Below are 19138 nucleotides of genomic sequence, written 5' to 3' on the forward strand. Positions count from 1 at the left end.
GCCTGGGCTTCCAAATTCCACATCCTTCCTTCCGACAGAATGGTCTTTCCATTCAAAGCTTTGAACCACTGAGCTGGAGCTACTTAAAGCCTCTATCAAGTTACTTCGGTTTTTGTTTTTGTGGTTGGTTGGTTGTTTTAGCGAGGGATAGGAGTAAATCAAACTAGCATGTTAACTTCTGGACCACTGGCCCCCAATCTCAAGTCACAAGCCAAACTCTGGTGACTAAGTTACATCCTCCCAAATCTGCTGGTTAAACACAGAGGCAGGTGCAAAGTACAAACTTTTTTTTTTTTTTTTCTGAGACAGAGTCTCACTCTGTGACCCAGGCTAGAGTGGCGTGATCTCGGCTCGCTGCAACCTCTGTCTCTTGGGTTCTCCTGCCTCAACCTCCCGAATAGCTGGGATTACAGGGTCCACCACCATGACCAGCTAATTTCTGCAGTTTTAGTAAAGATGGGGTTTCACCATATTGGCCAGGCTGGTCTTGAACCCCTGACCTCAGGTGGTTCATCCACTTTGGCCTCACAAAGTGCTGAAATTGCAGGTGTGAGCCACTGTGCCCAGCCAAGTACAGAAGATGAGAACAAAACTCTTCAGTAATAGTAATAATGGCGGTGACTATGGTGCTTTGCCCTGTCAGCAGCAACTCCCAAGCATGGACTAGGCCAACAGTTCTTCAGAGGCCATCTTGGCCCTAGTCTGTGTTGGGAGACAATTCCTGGTGGATCTCCTGTGTCTTTGTACGTGTTGTGAGCAGACGCACTGAGTGCCTTTGTTCTGGAATACTCTCTTCAATACTGTTTAGACAGAGATAGTGTCTTACTCTGGGGGGAAAAAGCAGGTTTGCTTACAGCCCTTGAAGATATAGATGACTACTGGGCAGTATAATACATTTAATGTCCCTCTCTGGAGCAAAGGGCTGGCATGCTTACTGCCTGTTATAAAAGATTTGAGCCCCCTAAGCTTGGGGTTCCTCTTCTATAATGCAACCCACTGAGTGAGCAGATGTCATGTGGCCCTCTTCACATCATCTTGTGGGTACCAAGGCTCAGAGAAGATGCTGAAACGTTGGCTACTGCTACTGTTGTGAGTAGTAGACTCTGATCCAAGAGTCTTGTACCTCCTGCCAGCAACCAAGAAACTGTCTTAGCTAACTTACTGGCTTGCAAGTATGTCAAAAAATCCCAGACCCTTCACAGTTTTTAACAGACTATAATTTCTGACTGGAGTCATATGAAATACATGGGAGGAATTAGAGAGAAAGTAAGGAACCTACAGCCTAAAGGTTAAAGGATTGCTAGTAGCTCAAGATAAGCATTCTTGTGTAATAACCACATATGTTTTTGACAATTATTATTAACGACTTTAATTGCAACTGGGGCCTCAGGGTCACAGAACCTCCTCAGTGCCTGATTGGGAGTAATAGTGATCAAAGAACAGGTTTATCCACCTAATAGACGGATAAAAGAACACCTAATGCAACATGTTCGAAGGCAGGTTTAGGCAGAAGTTAAACTGCCCTGTGAAGGAACTCCTTATAAAAACCAAGAAATCAGTCACCACTGATCAGTTCTGTACCTCACTTTAGTTTAACTCTCAGACCAAATACCAACAAGCATTTTTTGACATTTTGTTCAATTTACATAGCATCATTGTTAGAAAAATAAAATATTCAGAATAACTAATTCATTGTTGAGGGTTGGTGGTACCTTTTTCTTTTTTCTTTGTGTGTGTGTGTGTGTGTGTGTGTGTGTGTGTGTGAAAAGTACACTTTATTGAAAAGCACACTTTATTGAGAAGCAGACTGCTCCACAGTGACTGACAGACGAAGGCCACCCAATGGGCACACACATTGTACTCCAACAGACACAGGATGTTTTGCTAATAAAAACCAATGGGAACAGGGATTCCTCTGGGCAACTCCCCCAACCTCATCCCTTTCAGGGATAGAGAAATCTCCCATTTTCCTGATAGTAGCTGTGGTTCACTAGAGATAGAGCCACTTAGAGGTGCCTTCCTGTTTCTTATAAAGAACATTTCTTTTTAGATTTTTTTGAAGTCTTCATTTGTTACTTTCATTCTGCGTTCTCTTAAAGTCATCAGACCAGCTTCTGTACAGATTGCCTTGATGTCAGCACCAGAGAGGTCATCTTTAGTCACGATCAAGTCGTCCACAGTTACATCATCGGCCAGCGTCATCCTCCTTGTGTGAATCTGAAAGATGCGCTTCTTAGTCTTTCCATCGGGCAGGGGGAGCTTGATCTTCCTGTCAATGCGGCCTGGTCTGTTAAGTGCTGGATCCAAAGCTTCTATTTGGTTTGTGGCCATGATAACTTTCACATCTCCCCTGGAATCAAATCCATCCAACTGGTTCGACAGTTCTAACATTGTTCACTGAATTTCTCTCTCACCACCAGAATTCGAGTCATATCTTTTTGTCCCAATGGCGTCAATTTCATCAGTAAACAGGATGGACGGTGCATGCTCTTCAGCAACTCGAAACAGTTCCCATACGAGTTTGGGCCCATCATCTAGGTACTTCTGAATAAGTTCAGAGCCAACCACTCTCAAGAAAGTGGCTGAGGTTTGGTTTGCTACTGCTCTGGCTAACAAGGTTTTACCTGTGCCAGGTGGACCATGGAGAATGACCCCCTTAGGAGGCTTCATACCCATCTCTTCATAATATTCAGGGTGGGTGAGAGGAATCTCCACAGATTCCTTAATTTCCTGAATTTGGTTGTCCAAGCCCCTAGTATCAGCATAGGTCTCCTGGGGGGCCTTTTCCACCTTCATCACTGTGACCAGGGGATCCGTGTCATCCATCAGCACCCCTGTCACGACATGCACCTTGTGATTGAGCAGGATTGAGCAGCCAGGTTCCAGCAGATCCTTGTCTACAAATGACAAAATGCTGACATAGTGTTCTGAGCCCACAGATGTAGGCACGATGGCATGACTGTCATCGATGATCTCTTCCAAGATTCCTACTGACATCAGGGTGCCCGGCATTTAATCCACTTTTGATCTTTTCTCCTCTTGCTTTTCTTCTAATGGTTTCATTTGTTCCCGATTTCTAATGAATTCTTTCTCCATGGTAAGATAGTCTTTAATTCTCTCTAACTTCAATAATTTTAACCGGCACTGAGTGTGAGGTGTCACCAGTGGCAATTTGCTGGCAACATCTGGTCCCTTTGTTTTCTTCTTCTTTTTCCCCACTCTAGTTGGTACAGGAGGTTCATATTTCTTTTTCTTGTCCTTGTCATCCTTGCCACCTCCTGGACCGTGACCACCACTCTGACTTTGACCCATCTTGCCTTGGCCACCCCTTTTTCATTTTTATTTCCAGCTCATTATAAACTATACAATATGCCAATGTATTCTCTTAGTGCAATTATACAAAAGAAATATAATGCACGACTGGAACTCTTTATTCAGCAGTGGCCATGTTCCAAAAACTAACTGCAAAAGATGTTACTTCCACTCCAAAAAACAAACAGTAATTCTTAAATGTCTATAGAAAACTGAATGGATTTTGAGAATTGCTAGATTATTGCTTTACTCTTTAAAAAAAATCAGTAATTACATCTTTCTGGGAAGTTATATTATTCAAAATATGTCATTTTAATAGCCTACTTCTCTCATTCTAAAACATAACCCCATTTTTCATTTATGAATATTGTTATTTCTGCAATTAAAATGACTCATAATTTATTTTTTCCTGATATACTAGACTATGCCAACCAATCCTTATCTCCATTTATAAAGATGAAGGGAGATGAAAGGGATGTTTCCATCCTCTCTTCCATGTCTTACAAATAAGTCAAGGTCCCCCACTGTCTTTGCCTCAAAGGGTCCCAAAAGTACTTGCGGAAACAGATGTGACGTGAGCCTCATACTGAGTGCTTGAGTCTTTTTGCTCCCTGAGCACATTAACTTGACATTTGGAAATATCGTGTTTGAAAGTTATTATCACATGTAAATTTCTTAAATATTTCTGATAGAAAAAAGATCTGCAGGGTATCAATTAAAACAATAGTTTAATTAATTTTTACATTCTGAATAAGCCTGAATTTCCCCATCCCTTATACATACTACTGGTTTGGGGCCAAATTTCTTCTTCAAATGTGAATTCAGAAGTTTGCTTTATCTGTCAAAGCCACAGCAACCCTTCTTGCTCCTGGCCTAACTGAAATATTGGTACTACCAAGGTTAAAGCAGTGCTAAAGGCCATAATCACGTGGGATTTTTCTCCCCCAACATCTACCCACCTTCTGTGAAGAAAGCAGTAGAAGTCTTTTTACCAGGTCCTCTTTAACACCCTTAGTGGGAGGTGACAGAAGCAGCTCCAATGGGCTGATTGGGCAAGATTATTGACCCAGTGTTAAGGGAGCAGGCTTCAACAGGCAGCTGATCCAATTCCCCCACACAGTGGCAAAAGAAGGCAGCTTTTCAGGACAAAGTTCCAGCAGGAGAAAGAAACAGGTGATGAGTACACAGAGCTGACTGATTGCTCAGAAGGACTTTATCTCTCAGGATCAAGTTTCTTCAGATGAAAGTCCCCTACCTCCATCCCATGTGCATATACAAAAACACTACCATCAGCATCAACACCATCTGCTTTTCCTTTCTGAAGACCGCTGGGAGGGCCTTACTGGCAAAAGAAACCAGAAAGGAAGCAGGAGTTTCAGAACCTGTTAGTGTTTTTCATCTCCTAGCCCCCAAAGCATTTTTGGCTCCCCCTTCTGGGAAGAAGTTGTATTAAAGCATACCTTGCAGGGAGACCCAGGACTTTTTTTTTTTTTTTTAAGGCCGGAGAGCACCTGAGAGTCTCGAACCACGCAGAGTGGTTGTTTTCCACCACAGAAAGCATTAGAGACCCAGGACTTTTATCAGTGGGGTCTGGGTATCTTGGTAAACTTATTTTAAACAAGTTGGATGTCTTAATTAGCTTGATTGTGGTAATCATTTCATAGTGTATACATATATCAAATCACCATGCTGTACACCTTAAATATATATAATTTTTTGAGCCAAATTATACCTCAATAAAACTAAAGGGAGAAAAATTTAAAGTACTCAAGAGGACGCTTGGGTGAAAGCAAATGAGTCATCCACACTGATAGGGTAATTCTCAAGCACATGACTGGTTTTTGCCCTTTCTTCTCCCCAGTTATAAAAATCTGTATCATTTACGATATCTCAGAACAGTCATGTGTATCTTCTGGCTAATGATAATTAGAAATGTGGCTCTACACTCATAACCTTGAACACTAAAATAGAAAAAAAAAAAGGAACTAGGTGTTAGGAGGTCTAGATTCTAGTTCCAGCTCTATCACAAGCTTAACTGGGTGATTTCTGACAAGTCACTTAGCTGCTTGAGTCACTATTTTCCCCTAAGTGGTGATAATATCCTTTATAGATACTTCACTGAGCTGTCGAGAGTTTCAACTTAGAGAGGACACTAAAGTAATAACAGAAGCTATAGTGTCTTATATCTTACATATAAGTTTACAGGCTATATGTATGACCCTTGGAGTTCCCTGTCAGTGACTTTAGGCAGTATTACATCCTCTAAGAAGGCATACAGCACTATTAAGGTAATTGAGGTTAGAGGAGGGGGCTTAGAGGGAATTACAAAGAGAGTTTGAGTCAGACAGGTTTCAATCTCAACCTGAATGCATCACTTATTCACTGTGTGATCTTGGGAGCCTCAGTTGCTGCATCTCTAAAACGGGGTTAAAGATAATAGTACCTATCCTGTGGGGTTGTTGTGATAATTAAATGAGATAATGCATACAGCCCACTTAGCACATTATTTGGTACATAGAAGAAAATTCATAGATGTCAACTATCATCATTCTCATCATCATCACCACTCTTTTCCCATTCTTTGACAAAAGTTTTAGTCTAAGCTTCTCAGAACCAGTGCATTATATAGACAGCGTAGGTCAAAGGAGAAAGCTGGAGTTATGCTGGGGTTGGAGCAAGAGGTGGTTTAAAAGGCCACATTTGAAGAATACCCAATAAAAGAATTTTTGAAAAGGTAGAGCTTTGTTTCTATCCTGATGATACCTCGGATTACGAACCCCTTATGGCAGTATTGGGCATTGAGACTTCAAGGAATAGTTGATGACAATGACCATCAGGCGTCTTTTCTGGTTCATAAATAAGTGTTTGCAACAAGCCATAAATATTATATCTATGTATATGTTTACTTTTGTCCATTTATCCCTAATGTATTGCCTATATTTTAAAAACATTCTTCTGTCAAAGTTTTATTTTTTTCATTTTTGAGAAAGGGTCTTGTTCTGTCACCTAGGCTGGAGTGTAGTGGCACATTCATGGCCCACTACATGCTCAACCTCCCAGCCCCAAGTGATCTGCCCACCTCAGCCTCTTGCGTAGCTGGGACCTAATAGCACCACCACACCTAGCTAATTAAAAAAATTTTTTTGTAGACATGGGGTCTCCCTATGTTGCCCAGGCTTGGTCTCAAACCCCTTGGCTCAAGCAATCCTCCTGTCTTGGCCTCCCAAATTGCTAGGATGACAGATGTGAGCCACCATGCCCGGCCCCAAAGCTTTCTTATAACTTATTTTTGCCAGTGTCGTATTCACCCACACTGAAAAGCATAAAGATGCCTATAATTAGAGATGTTACAATGCATGAAAGATTCATTCAACAAACACTCCAATGTCAGCTTCACGTCAGATATCAGAAAGGGGGTACAGGAAGAGTAGGCTTAGAGAGAAAAGTGAGCAGTTAGAATTTGAAAATGGTCAATTTGCAATACGTTTTAGAGATAGGTGCCTCAAACAAAAGAAGTTTAGGCAGAAAATACGGATGTGAGACCTCAGCAGTGGGCACCTGTAACGGTTAACACTGAGTATCAATTTGATTGGATTGAGGGATACAAAGTATTAATCCTAGGTGTGTCTGTGTGGGTGTTGCCAAAAGAGATTGACATTTGAGCCAGTGGGCTGGGGACGGCAGATCCACCTTTAATCTGGTGGACACAATCTAATCAGCTTCCATTGAATATAATGCAGGCAGAAAAACATGAAAAGGAGAGATGGACCTTGCCTCCCAGTCTACATCTTTCTCCTGTGCTGGATGCTTCCCGCCCTCGAACATCAGGCGCCAAGTTCTCCAGTTTTGGGACTCGGAGTGTGGCTCTCCTTGCTCCTCAGTTTGCAGGCAGCCTATTGTGGGACCTTGTGTCATGTAGGTTATTATTTAATAAACTCCCTGCCAGGCACAGTGGCTCACACTTGTAATCCCAGCAGTTTGGGAGGCCGAGGTGGGTGGATCACCTGAGGTCAGGAGTTTGGGACCAGCCTGGCCAACATGGCAAAACCCTGTTTCTACTAAAAATACAAAAATTAGCTGGGCATGGTGACAGGCGCCTGTAGTCTCAGCTACTCAGGAGGCTGAGGCAAGGAGAATCGCTTGAACCTAGGAGATGGAGGTTGCAGTGAGCAAAGACTGTGCCATTGCACTCCAACCTGGGTGACAGAGTGAGACTCCATCTCAAAAAAAAATTAAATTAAAAATTTTTAAATGCCCCATATATATATATTACATTGTAGTGTGTGTGTGTGTGTATATATATATATAACATTGTAGTATATATATTATATCCTATTAGTTCTGTCCCTCTAAGAGACATATATATTACATTATAGGATATATAGATATAGATATCTGGTGGACACAATCTAATCAGCTTCATTGAATATATATATATATATATATATATATATATATATATATATATATATAGTATCCTATAAGTTCTGTCCCTCTAAGAGAACCCTAATACAATGTCCTTGATGTCACCCAGGTAAAGCATATACAGTGAGGATAAAGAGCTAAAGATAAAGATAAGCCCCTGAGGAAACATGTTGAAAGGGCAGACTGAAGAAAGAGCTTTATTAAAGTCATAGACAAAATATGGCAAGGAGGAAAGAATAGGGCCAGGAGCACATGCCAGCCCAGAAATTACAACAGGGGTTTCTATACAGAAACTATTAAGCCATAATGTAGCAACTTCTGTTATTGTTATTATTACTATTTTTTTAATACTCAGAACATTTTTTCCTCATTCATATGGATGGTGCGATAGCCAGCTTCCAAGATGGTTCCCAATAATGCACACCTTCTGATATTCTTGACCTTGGATAGTCTCCTTCCACAATGAATCAGGCTTAGCCCTGCATGGTCAATAAAACACTGCGGTAGTGGTGATGTGTGACTTCCAAGTATAGGCCAAAAATGGCATTTTAGCTTCCATCTTGGTCTCTTGGATTGCTTGCTCTGGGAAAAACCGGTTGCCAGGATGGTTATTACAGAACACCTTAGGTAGAAACCCACAAGGAGAGGAACTGAGAGCCACCACCTACAGTCAGCTCCAACCTGCCAGCCATGTTAGTGAGTCACTGGGAAACAGGTCTTCCAGCCCCGGACAAGCCTTCATATGACTACAGCCCCAGCCAAGATTAGATCGCAACCTGATATGGTTTGGAAGTGTGTCCCCTCCAAATCTCATGTTGAAATGTGATTCCCAATGTTGGAGGTGGGGCCTGGTGGGAGGTGATTGGGTCGTGGGGACGGGTCCCTCATGAATGGTTTAGCACCATCTCCTTGGTTATAAGTGAGTTGTCACTCAATTAATTCAGGTGAGATCTGGTTGTTCAAAAGGGCCTGACACCTCTACCTCTCTCTTGCTCCCACTTTTGCTGTGTGATGCAATTGTTCCTCCTTCACCTGCTGCCATAATTGGAAGCATCCTGAAGTCCTCACCAGAAGCAGATCCTGGAAGCATGCTTCCTGTACAGCTTGTAGAACCATGATTCAATCAAACCTCTCTTCTTTATAAATTGTCCAGTCTTAGATATTTCTTTATAGCAATGCAAGAACAGCCTAACACACAACCCCATTAGAGACCTCCAGCACGAATCATCCAACCTAGCCAGCCATTCCCAAATTCATAACCCACAGAGACCATAAGAGATAATAAATTATTATTGCTGTTTTAAGCAAATGAGTTTTGGGATGATGTGTTATGCAGCAATAGATAACTATACAAATAGTTACGTCTCAGGAATCTAGACAATGATTTAAAAATCTGGACAGAAGCAGCTTCTCCGCTCCTTCTGGAATCTCTCCCTAGTTCAGCTCGCCTGCCTCCACTCCTGCCTCCACCATGTCCACCAGGGTGACCCATAAGTCCTACAAGGTGTCCACCTCTGGCCCTGGGGCCTTCAGCAGCCGCTCCTTAACGAGTGGGCCCAGTGGCCGCTTGAGCTTCTCCCGAGTGAGCAGTAGTGGCTTCCGGGATGGCCTGGGTGCAGGCTATTTTGGGGCCAGCGGCATAGGCATGGGAGGCATCACCGCCGTCACCATCAACCAGAGCCTGCTGAACCCCATTAAGGTGGATGTGGACCCCAACATCCAGGCCGTGCGTACCCAGGAGAAGGAGCAGATCAAGACCCTCAACAACAAGTTTGCTTCCTTCATCGACAAGGTGTGGTTCCTGGAGCAGCAGAACAAGATGCTGGAGACCAAGTGGAGCCTCCTGCAGCAGCAGAAAATGGCTAGGAGCAACATGGACAACATGTTTGAGAACTACATCAACAACCTGACGCGGCAGCTGGAGACTCTGCGCCAGGAGAAGCTGAAGCTGGAGGCGGAGCTTGGCAACATGCAGGGGCTGGTGGAGGACTTCAAGAACAAGTATGAGGAAGAGATCAATAAGCGTACAGAGATGGAGAATGAATTTGTCCTCATCAAGAAGGATGTGGATGAAGCTTACATGAACAAGGTAGAGCTGGAGTCTCGCCTGGAAGGACTGACTGACGAGATCAACTTCCTCAGGCAGCTGTATGAAGAGGAGATCCGGGAGCTGCAGTCCCAGATCTCCGACACGTCTGTGGTGCTGTCCATGCACAACAGCCGCTCTCTGGACATGGATGGCATCATTGCCGAGGTCAAGGCGCAGTACGAGGAGATCGCCAACCGCAGCCAGGCTGAGGCGGAGAGCATATACCAGATCAAGTATGAGGAGTTGCAGATGCTGGCTGGGAAGCACGGGAATGACCTGCGGCGTACGAAGACTGAGATCTCCGAGATGAACCGGAACATCAGCCGGCTCCAGGCTGAGATCGAGGGCCTCAAAGGCCAGAGGGCTTCCCTGGACGCCGCAATTGTAGATGCTCAGCAGCGCAGGGATCAGGCACTCAAGGATGCTCATGACAAGCAGAAGGAGCTGGAGGCCGCCCTGCAGCGGGCCAAGCAGGACATGGCAAAGCAGCTGCGTGAGTACCAGGAGCTGATGAATGTCAAACTGGCCCTGGACATCGAGATCGCCACCTACCGCAAGCTACTGGAGGGCGAGGAGAGCCGGCTGGAGTCCGGGATGCAGAACATGAGTATCCACACGAAGACCACCAGCGGCTATGCAGGTGGTCTGAGCTCTGCCTATGGGGGCCTCACAAGCCCCGGCCTCAGCTATGGCCTGGGCTCCAGCTCTGGCTCTGTCATGGGCTCCAGCTCCATCAGCCACACCAGCTCCACCAAGGCTGTGGTTGTGAAGAAGACTGAGACCCGTGATGGGAGGCTGGTGTCCGAGTCCTCTGATGTCCTGCCCAAGTGAACAGCTGCAACAGCCCCTCCCAGCCTGCCCCTCCTGAGGCTGCCCCAGAGCCCAGGAGGGAGGTTGCTGTGCAGGGGAGCTCAGGGAACAGGAGACCCACCTGATGCTCAGCCCTAGCCCTCAGCCCACTGGTGGGGAGTTTACTTCCTGGGGACCCCCCTTACTCATGCCTCCAGCTGCAAAACAATTCAATTGCTTTTTTTTTTTTTTTGGTCCAAAATAAAATCTCAGCTAGCTCAAAAAAATAAATAAATAAATAAATAAAAATCTGGAAAGCTTTTGTGGCAACTATGTAACTATGCATTTCCTGATACCAAAAAATGTCTTCCACAGTCATTTTTAATATATTTCATTGCACATTTTTCCTCCTGTCCTTTGTTACATAGCTGTTGCCAGGAATCTTTCCTTAGCTTATATAGCCTTTTAGCAAGAGATAAAGTCTTACATAATAGATCTCACAGAAGACAATCATCCCAAGAAAACAAAAAGAGTAATCAACATGTCTTCTGAAAGAGAAAATATGGCTAGCAGAATATACCTGTGAGGAAAGACAAGTTAACCATGGCAGCTAAGGCCAGTAGAGTCTTCAAAACATGACTCCGTGAAGGGAGAAAAGGAGGTGTGAGGCAGGAGGAATGAGGAATAGCTAGTCAAAGGGTACAAACTTTCAGTTATAAGATGAATAAGTTCCGGGGATCTAATGTACAGCATAGAGACTACGTTAATAAAACTGTATACTTGAAATTTACGAAGAGAGTAGATCTTAAGTGTTCCCACCACACACACACAGATGGTAACTAGTTGAGGTGATTGTTGTGTTAATTAGCTTGATTATCATCATTTCACAATGGGTATCAAATGATTACACTGTACACTTAAACATACACATTCAATCACACTTTAACAGAGTTGGAAAGAAAACACATGACTGGACAGTCCCTAGTGAGGTAGATTGTACTTATTCTTCATAAGAAAAAGCAGGAGGTCACCAGCCATACAACTCCAGGCCTGTTTGTATAGGGGCCCTAGATCAATGAGAGGCTGAGTATAGTTATTTGTAAAACCTTATTTGGCAAATCCGTTTTGCTTTCAAGAAAAAAGAAGAAAGGTAAACAAAAGAATAAACCAGAACTTATTCTTCACATTGTAGGGGAGGCAAAACTTGTTTCACAAAACACTCTCACTCTCCCCACATCCCCTAACCCTCTGCTGTTACCTACAGTGAAGATTCTAGAAAGCAGAGTAAAGATATAGATAAGTTACAAGAATAACCGCATATAAGGAAAAATTCTGATTTTAAATATTTGGTCCCATTTTTAGACCACATGCCCCTACCAATGTTTACTTCAAAAATATCTTCCCTGTAGAAAAAGAGTAAAAACTCAGCAGTTGGCAGCTGGTGGAAGCTATAGAAAAAATGCTTAATCCAGGGCCAAAGCCTGAGGGTCCCACTTTAGAAGACAGGGAGGTTGTAGGTAACAGCGCAAGGAACAGAAATAAAAACTTCCCTTTTTGCACTCCCCTCAGAGTCCTCCTTGGTGGGAGTAGGAAGCAACCTTCCAAGTTTAGACAAACAACTTTCTTGTATATGCTAATTTGGAATACATAAGGTGTTGGTCAGGAGAAACACAAATGACACTTAAAATAGATCAGATGAAATGAAAGGGGAAGTCCGGCCTGAAAGGAGCTGAAAACTGTGAGGAATTGGACAAAAGTGTAAAATAAAGTATGGAGAGCGCATAGCTGCAAACTAGTCGAGCCCTGCTGACTCAAAATAATGAGAATTAGGCTTGAGGTAACAATGTGGCTGGCTGAGGATAGAAAATGGGGGTTTGAGTGAAAGCTTTTCTTTCATCAAATATGAGGGGAATTTAGGAAAAGTTTAGCCTTCAAGCAAGAATAATAGAATAGAACTAGAAAGAGAAAGTCCACTCCTCAGACACTCAGAAAAAGTTCCCAGTGTTCTGGGATCAAAGTGAGTCCCAGTAGCTAAACATAAGTACCTAAGGCCTTGGGCTCCCTCAGAATTCTCTCTCGAGCTGAACAATGCCACATTCCCTGGAGTTTAGGAGACTGTGGTTACAAGTGACCCTAAGAGAACTCAGATATATTTGTTAATGCTCATCCAAATAAAACAACAAAAACAGCACATTAAGTAAAAAGAATATCAATTGTGTTTGGCAAATGAGCGCTAAAGGATGCTGTAGAATTAACTTTCATTGACTATAATCTGCTGATTACAAACTTCCCAGGGTCTTCCTCTCTCACAGTTATAATGAGATCCTTGCAAATTCACTTTTTCATGTTAGAAATAAAATATTAAGAGACATTTTTTCATTTAGCAATCCTCCATCCAGGTGTTTGATTTTGGGAACCTTGATAATGCTCCCAAATTCAAAACTTGGAGTGAGTGGAGGTTTGTATAATCTTGACCCAAAATTCTTGAGGTGATGGTGGGGAAAAAAGTACATGAGTGTAAGTCCGCCTAGTCTATAGTTTTGATTAAAGGAATTCAGACTTAGGAAAGGATTACTGTGCATACCACAGCTAGAGCAAAGTGAACAAAATGTTGCCCAGAGAGGATGTTTGCTTCACTTGCAAATAACTGTTTGAAATTAGTACACCAGGCTCTACCTCTAAAGTGGTTGAAAAGTTTGCTCTTTTAAGCAGTTTAAAAGCTCCCTCAGGGAATCTTGTTTACAAATTAACAGAATACTGAATTAATGAGGTTCAACTGCTTTCTTTTTAAATAACTTCAAATACAAACTAACCCTGACACATATGGAAATAATCCTCCTCCCACTCCAGTGATACACTGGACCTCAAAAACATAACTTTTCTTTTGGGAGTTGCTGAAGACTTCTTGCCAGTTTCATTTTCTAATGGCAACCTTCTGAAGTGAATGATGAATACTCTAATATTTACCTCCTTTATACATGACACAGCTAATGAAAGTACATATTAGTATTCCCCACTACTCTTTTCATATTTCTCTCCAAAGACCTGAAGGAATGGTTTGGTTTCACAGTCATTATAAATTTATTATACTGAACTAGTGAACTAGTCTGGATGAGAACCAGAATGATGTCCAACATGAAAAGGCAGAATTCACTCAGTTCTGTAAAACTGCCTTCCTTCTGAAATCCTAAAAAAAAGTAGTTCCTCTTATTTTCTTTACATTGTGCTTTCTAACTGCCACCAGAATTGCTTATATTTGCAGTTTAATCAGTACTAATAAAAGCATGCTATATTGTTTTTGTGCCTGTGAGTTCTAGAGGAATTCTAAGATTTGCTACAACAAGCTTTGGTGTCATTGTATCAAATGAAACTTCATCACCTAAACCAGCTTTGTTTATAGAATTCACTCTGAATCTTCCATTACCTGAACTTTTCCTTACAGGAACTAACAGATAATAGATTTTTTTCCCTAAGACTTTTTTCCCACTGATACCTTAAGTGTTCTTTATTTTGAAATCTCAAGTATGTGACCCCTCCAGCCACATAGTAAAGAAAAAGTCAAGAGTAGTTGATTTAGATGGATTTATCTAATCAAATTATATGTATACATACATACAACTGAGTATATGCGTATGAGACAAGATTAAGACAACAGACATCCAGCAAGGCAAACCTATAAAATGTTTCAAGATGAAATGACATAATTACACATGATACCACATACAGGGCATTTGTCTACAGTTTGCCATCTGTAGTGAGGAGTATTTTTATTTCTCTTGCCAAAGGGTATATTTTATGCTCTCTTACTTCACAATGGGCACAGATCTCTTTTTTTAAAAGAAAAACAAATGCTTAAAACACTGATTCCTGCTTGAAGATTTCTTTCCCTACCGCAATTTTCATTATTCAGGAAGAATATCTTATCGTATGAATTGTGGATTTCATATGCTCTCAATTTCAGATCTCACTGCGCATGCACTTGCTGAAAGCAGACATCCGACTGCCTACATAATAGTTTTATAAATGGAGCCAGTTGGCTTAAATTGGAACAATTTTAGGAGACTTTTCCATTGCCTATTTTCCATGACAGCTCTCCAGCTCAAGGCTTTCAAATTTGAAAGAAAGATCTTTTACAGCAGTGAGCACAGGCACATATCTACAAACAAGAAATTTTCATAAGTCATGCTCAAAAATATGAACGAACTGTTTTCTAAACTAAAACTGGTTAATCCTTAGGGTTTTGCCCACTTACAGAAAAAAAGGTGCAATGCTGAGTGCCTGACTTGGGTGGGAGTCAGAAATCACGGCTAATATTTTGAGTTATTTCTCTGGTGCCCTCTTCCGTTAATGTACAAGAGAAGTTGACCGTAAGAAAAGAAATTTGTATCAAAAAATACTATTTAGAAGAGACAAAAGAAACAGCTATTTGCAGGGATGTGTGTCTGATTGCTTTTTTCTGAAAACAGAAGCAGAGATTAACAAAAGAAAATCAATGCTGCCAGTTCAATGAAGGAAGAGAGAAGGGATGTCATTTCAAATACATGAAGTGATAGAGCAAAGGGAAATATTTTTCATATTTCTTATACAAGGTCAGTCAGTATTAATAAAAACTAAAGTGGAAAGAGATGCTGCCAATAATCATTATCAAAGCATCCATTACAGCCAAGAATTCAAAATTAGTTCAGACTCAAACCTAAATCAGAGACTAATGACACTTTATGGTTACTGACTATGCTTGTTTTGTAGGGTAAAGAAATTCAGGGGAGGGATTCAAGGAAAAAAACAGAAAAATAATTTTTTATCTTAAAAGAAATCCATCATAGCCCTGTTTCCTAAAACACTCTATGGCATTCATCCCATAGAGCACACAGATAGAGAAGGGTAATGGACTGGAAGATGAACTAGGAGATACACAATCTTCACATAAACCAACTGAAGTGGCCATACCAAACAAAAAGCAGCATTGAAGCATGCATGCTGATAGACTGCAAGAATATCAATGCTGATCACATTCCCATAGGAAACTGAAATCAATTGGAAAGAGACAACAAATCTAGCATTTTCTAGTGACACTGATGAATTTTTTTCATGAAAGTCATTAAAAGCATGAGGTTCAAAGGCATGCCCTTCCTTTATGGTATATAGTCTCTATAAGGGCCATGCAGTCTCATAAGCACAGTACCAGCAAGGTATAAATCAGTGTTGTGGGAGAAGGAGGGCTGATATGTTGCAGCACTTAGCATGGTGGCTGAGCCACTCCCTAAATATCTCTGGGAAGAAGAGAATAAGGAAAGATGCATAGAATATAGAGGTTGAGAGAAAAAGAAAGATCATCAAAGCGATGGAGAGTAAGGGGGTTGGGAGTACAGACGACGAGAGTGGGACTATATAGGCCTAGATACAAATGGGGGAAACATTTAATAAGTCTTGCAGGATATTATACACATGGCTGATCTCCATCTGTACTGAAGACAGAACAAGATAAAATACCCTTTACATGAGTTTGGTTAAACAGACAGCAAATGCTTGAACAGATTACTAAGGAAAACTAAAGATGTTTTAAAATAAAATGTATTCTCACCTAACTATGACAAACTAGGCTGGACAACAGATTAAATGAGTTCACAGAAGCACCATAAGGCTATAATAACTTCCTGATCGATTCTAGTAAGAACTCTGAAATTCAAATGCAAATTTTATAGACTAAGGAGGTATACCCCATACTGGCCTGTCAATGTATAATAATAATATGCCTGGTCGGACACAGTGGCTCACGCCTGTAATCCAACCACTGTAGGAAGCAGAGGCAGGTGGATCATGAGGTCAAGAGATCGAGGCCAGCCTAGCCAACATGGTGAAAACCTGTCTCTACTAAAAATACAAAAATTAGCTGAGCGTGGTGGGGCACGCCTGTAGTCCCAGCTACTCAGGAGGCTGAGGCAGGAGAATCACTTGAACCCAGGAGGCGGAGGTTACAGAGAGTCAAGATCATACCACTGCACTCCAGCCTGGCGGCAGAGACTCTGTCTCAAAAAAAAAGTCCATAATTCGCCATAATATCAGTATTCGGCTAAAGAGATAACCATTTCTATTTCATTAGCTTACTGTTTCATTTTTTATAAGCTTCCCTTTAATGACTTTCAAATCTTTTCCATCTGATAAAAAAGTAACAGAAAAATCTCATTTCCTGTGGCCAGCCTGCCTGATCCTTGCTGGAGACAGGATCCACTAAACTGTCACCTGATCCTTTGATCCAGTCCTCACTTGATCTCCCTACCTCAACTCAACTGTAATCTCTACCAAGCCTAAATTCCAGAGTGCTGTCTTTACCTCTCTTAACCATATTCAACATATTCCACTTTAGATTATTATTGGGCTTCTCCTTCCTATTAGACAACAAGTCCCTTGAGGGCAGAGGTTATGACTGACTCATCTCTAGATCCCTGTGACTCCAAGGAAACTGCCTGAGTGCTAATGTTTAATGAGTTGAACTACAGCTATCTTCTGGGTTTAAAGACACCATTACCTAATCAGTAGCTCACTGATTGGAATTTACCTAATTCTCTATTTCTTTCATTTAAAGTTTGGATCATTATGCAAAATATTAAGATGGATGAAATCAATAACCTTCACTTTAAGCCATGAGATTATAACTTTAAGGCCCAAGATACTAAAATTCTGTTCATTAGATATGTTTATCTTTATGATCCGACTTTGTGGGTTTTTTTTTTTTTTTTTTGTATATACAGCTAGCTGAGCTCTTCCTTACAGTTTAAGATGAAAAAGAAAAATTCAAACTTTACTGTTCAAACCCAGCAAATTCACAGGTTTCTCATTAGCTTCTCTACAGTCACTGGTAAAATGTTTTGAAGAGTAAAGGTTCAGAACTTTACACAATTATGAGAATCTCCAAAGCCTGGGAAGTATCATGATGAATGAGAAGAGATCACTACTGCCAAATTTCTGAGGGAGGTAAAGATCAATAGCTAATATCACTACCAAACACAGAAATAGTGTTTACTTGGTAATCCTTACTATAACAGCGGCCAGTCTTGGTCAGAAACTTCCAACACCAGTACAAAGGAATGCTAGCTGAGGCAGTGGGCTCAGAATCACGCAAGCTCCATTTCATAACTATCAGAATGATCATGCAATTTTAAGTATGTACAAGGCATATCTATTTGGTGAGTTCATCCTTCCTCATCAATGGCAACTTCTCAGCTTAGGGTCAAAAGAATGTACTTTGAGTGACAATAGTCTTTACCTACTCTAACTTCCTCTTTCCTTAGGCAGAATCTCCAATTACAAGTGAAACAGTGATCATATTCAGGATTAAACATGAACTTTTCATTTGTCTAAATGAACTATTCCAAAATTTACTCCTCAAAGATTACTCATTTATATTCAGCTGTTCTCTAGGAAAATCTTTATCCTGGCCTACATGAATACCCATTCAAAATAGATATTTCTCAAATGTAACTTCTCATTGTGCCAAGGCCTTATAAAGGCAAATCACTCCGATCACACCATCACCAGAGTTATTCTTTACTTGTGCTTCGAAATCAGTGGATTACTTAGCTCTCTAGATAGGATACCACCATCTTACCCTCCGGATAAACCAGTTAGTATTTTCCTATATCTACCTCCCTTCCCTATTTGCCAGTATACTTGTTATAGTATAGATTGCATGGGTTATACAGTCAATCTTGTTCTTTCAATTTAAAATCTATCCCCTCAAATCTCTCTGAAATGGGACCTATCTCTTCCAATTATTTCACATTACTGCCCTAAAATCTTTCTCCTCTACGGATTCATTTCCAATGACATTAGTATAAGTTCTACTTTCTGTACCTGTTGTTTTCCTCCTCCCATACACTGCTTCATCCTTATCTGCATGCAAATCCATGATGAAATCAGCTATACATTTTCCTATTCTGCTTACATCTCTGCAGGCTGGCACGATTCTTCATTGTTTCCTGTCATCGAACTCTGAGTACTTTTCAGCAAATTTCAATGTCATGCATCTCCCTGGGACTTCTAAATTACTCATATCAATTGAGCATAAAAACATAGCTAGAAAAGAATTCAAACATTAGGGAGAACTTCTTGACCATGCCAGAGACTTAATCACCAGAACATACTACTGACTAAAAAGATACAAAATACTTACATTCAGAAATATTTTCAAATGGATAAAAAATCATCGCTCATTTATGATTTAGGTATCGATGCACCTAAGTGGAGGGATGAATTAAATGGCTTATTTGTATCCCTTCCAGGTCTTAGATCCCACATGTTCAACCTAACCATATTTCACAAACTTCTCTAAGAAAGCTTTAGATTCTTGTAGAATGATGATAAAATGCATTGGGCAAAACCAAGTCAAGATACTCTACCAAATGACCCAATATTTTATTCAGTCTGAGTTCCTCTCCAGAACAGATGGAATTTGTAACTTCATAAGGCCTTTGAGGAGCAGAGGGGTGAGACAGACCCATCTTCCTGCCTTCTCTCAAAGCTGGT

General features: G+C 41.2%; 1 protein-coding gene and 2 pseudogenes across 4 annotated transcripts in view; 1 reads left to right on the forward strand and 2 right to left on the reverse strand.

The window, feature by feature from the left end:
- Window positions 1-19138, reverse strand: part of GPC3 (glypican 3) — a 465274-nt gene that overhangs the window by 306812 nt on the left and 139324 nt on the right. The window lies entirely within an intron of this gene.
- Window positions 1991-6441, reverse strand: LOC128930712 (26S proteasome regulatory subunit 4 pseudogene; annotated as a pseudogene). The gene has a single exon (XR_013531621.1). The product of XR_013531621.1 is annotated as a 26S proteasome regulatory subunit 4 pseudogene (transcript).
- On the forward strand, window positions 9137-14001 carry LOC128930713 (keratin, type II cytoskeletal 8 pseudogene; annotated as a pseudogene). Its single transcript, XR_013531732.1, has one exon. The product of XR_013531732.1 is annotated as a keratin, type II cytoskeletal 8 pseudogene (transcript).

This window comes from Callithrix jacchus, chromosome X, assembly GCF_049354715.1.
Source record: "Callithrix jacchus isolate 240 chromosome X, calJac240_pri, whole genome shotgun sequence".
NCBI classification, from domain to species: Eukaryota; Metazoa; Chordata; class Mammalia; order Primates; family Cebidae; genus Callithrix; species Callithrix jacchus.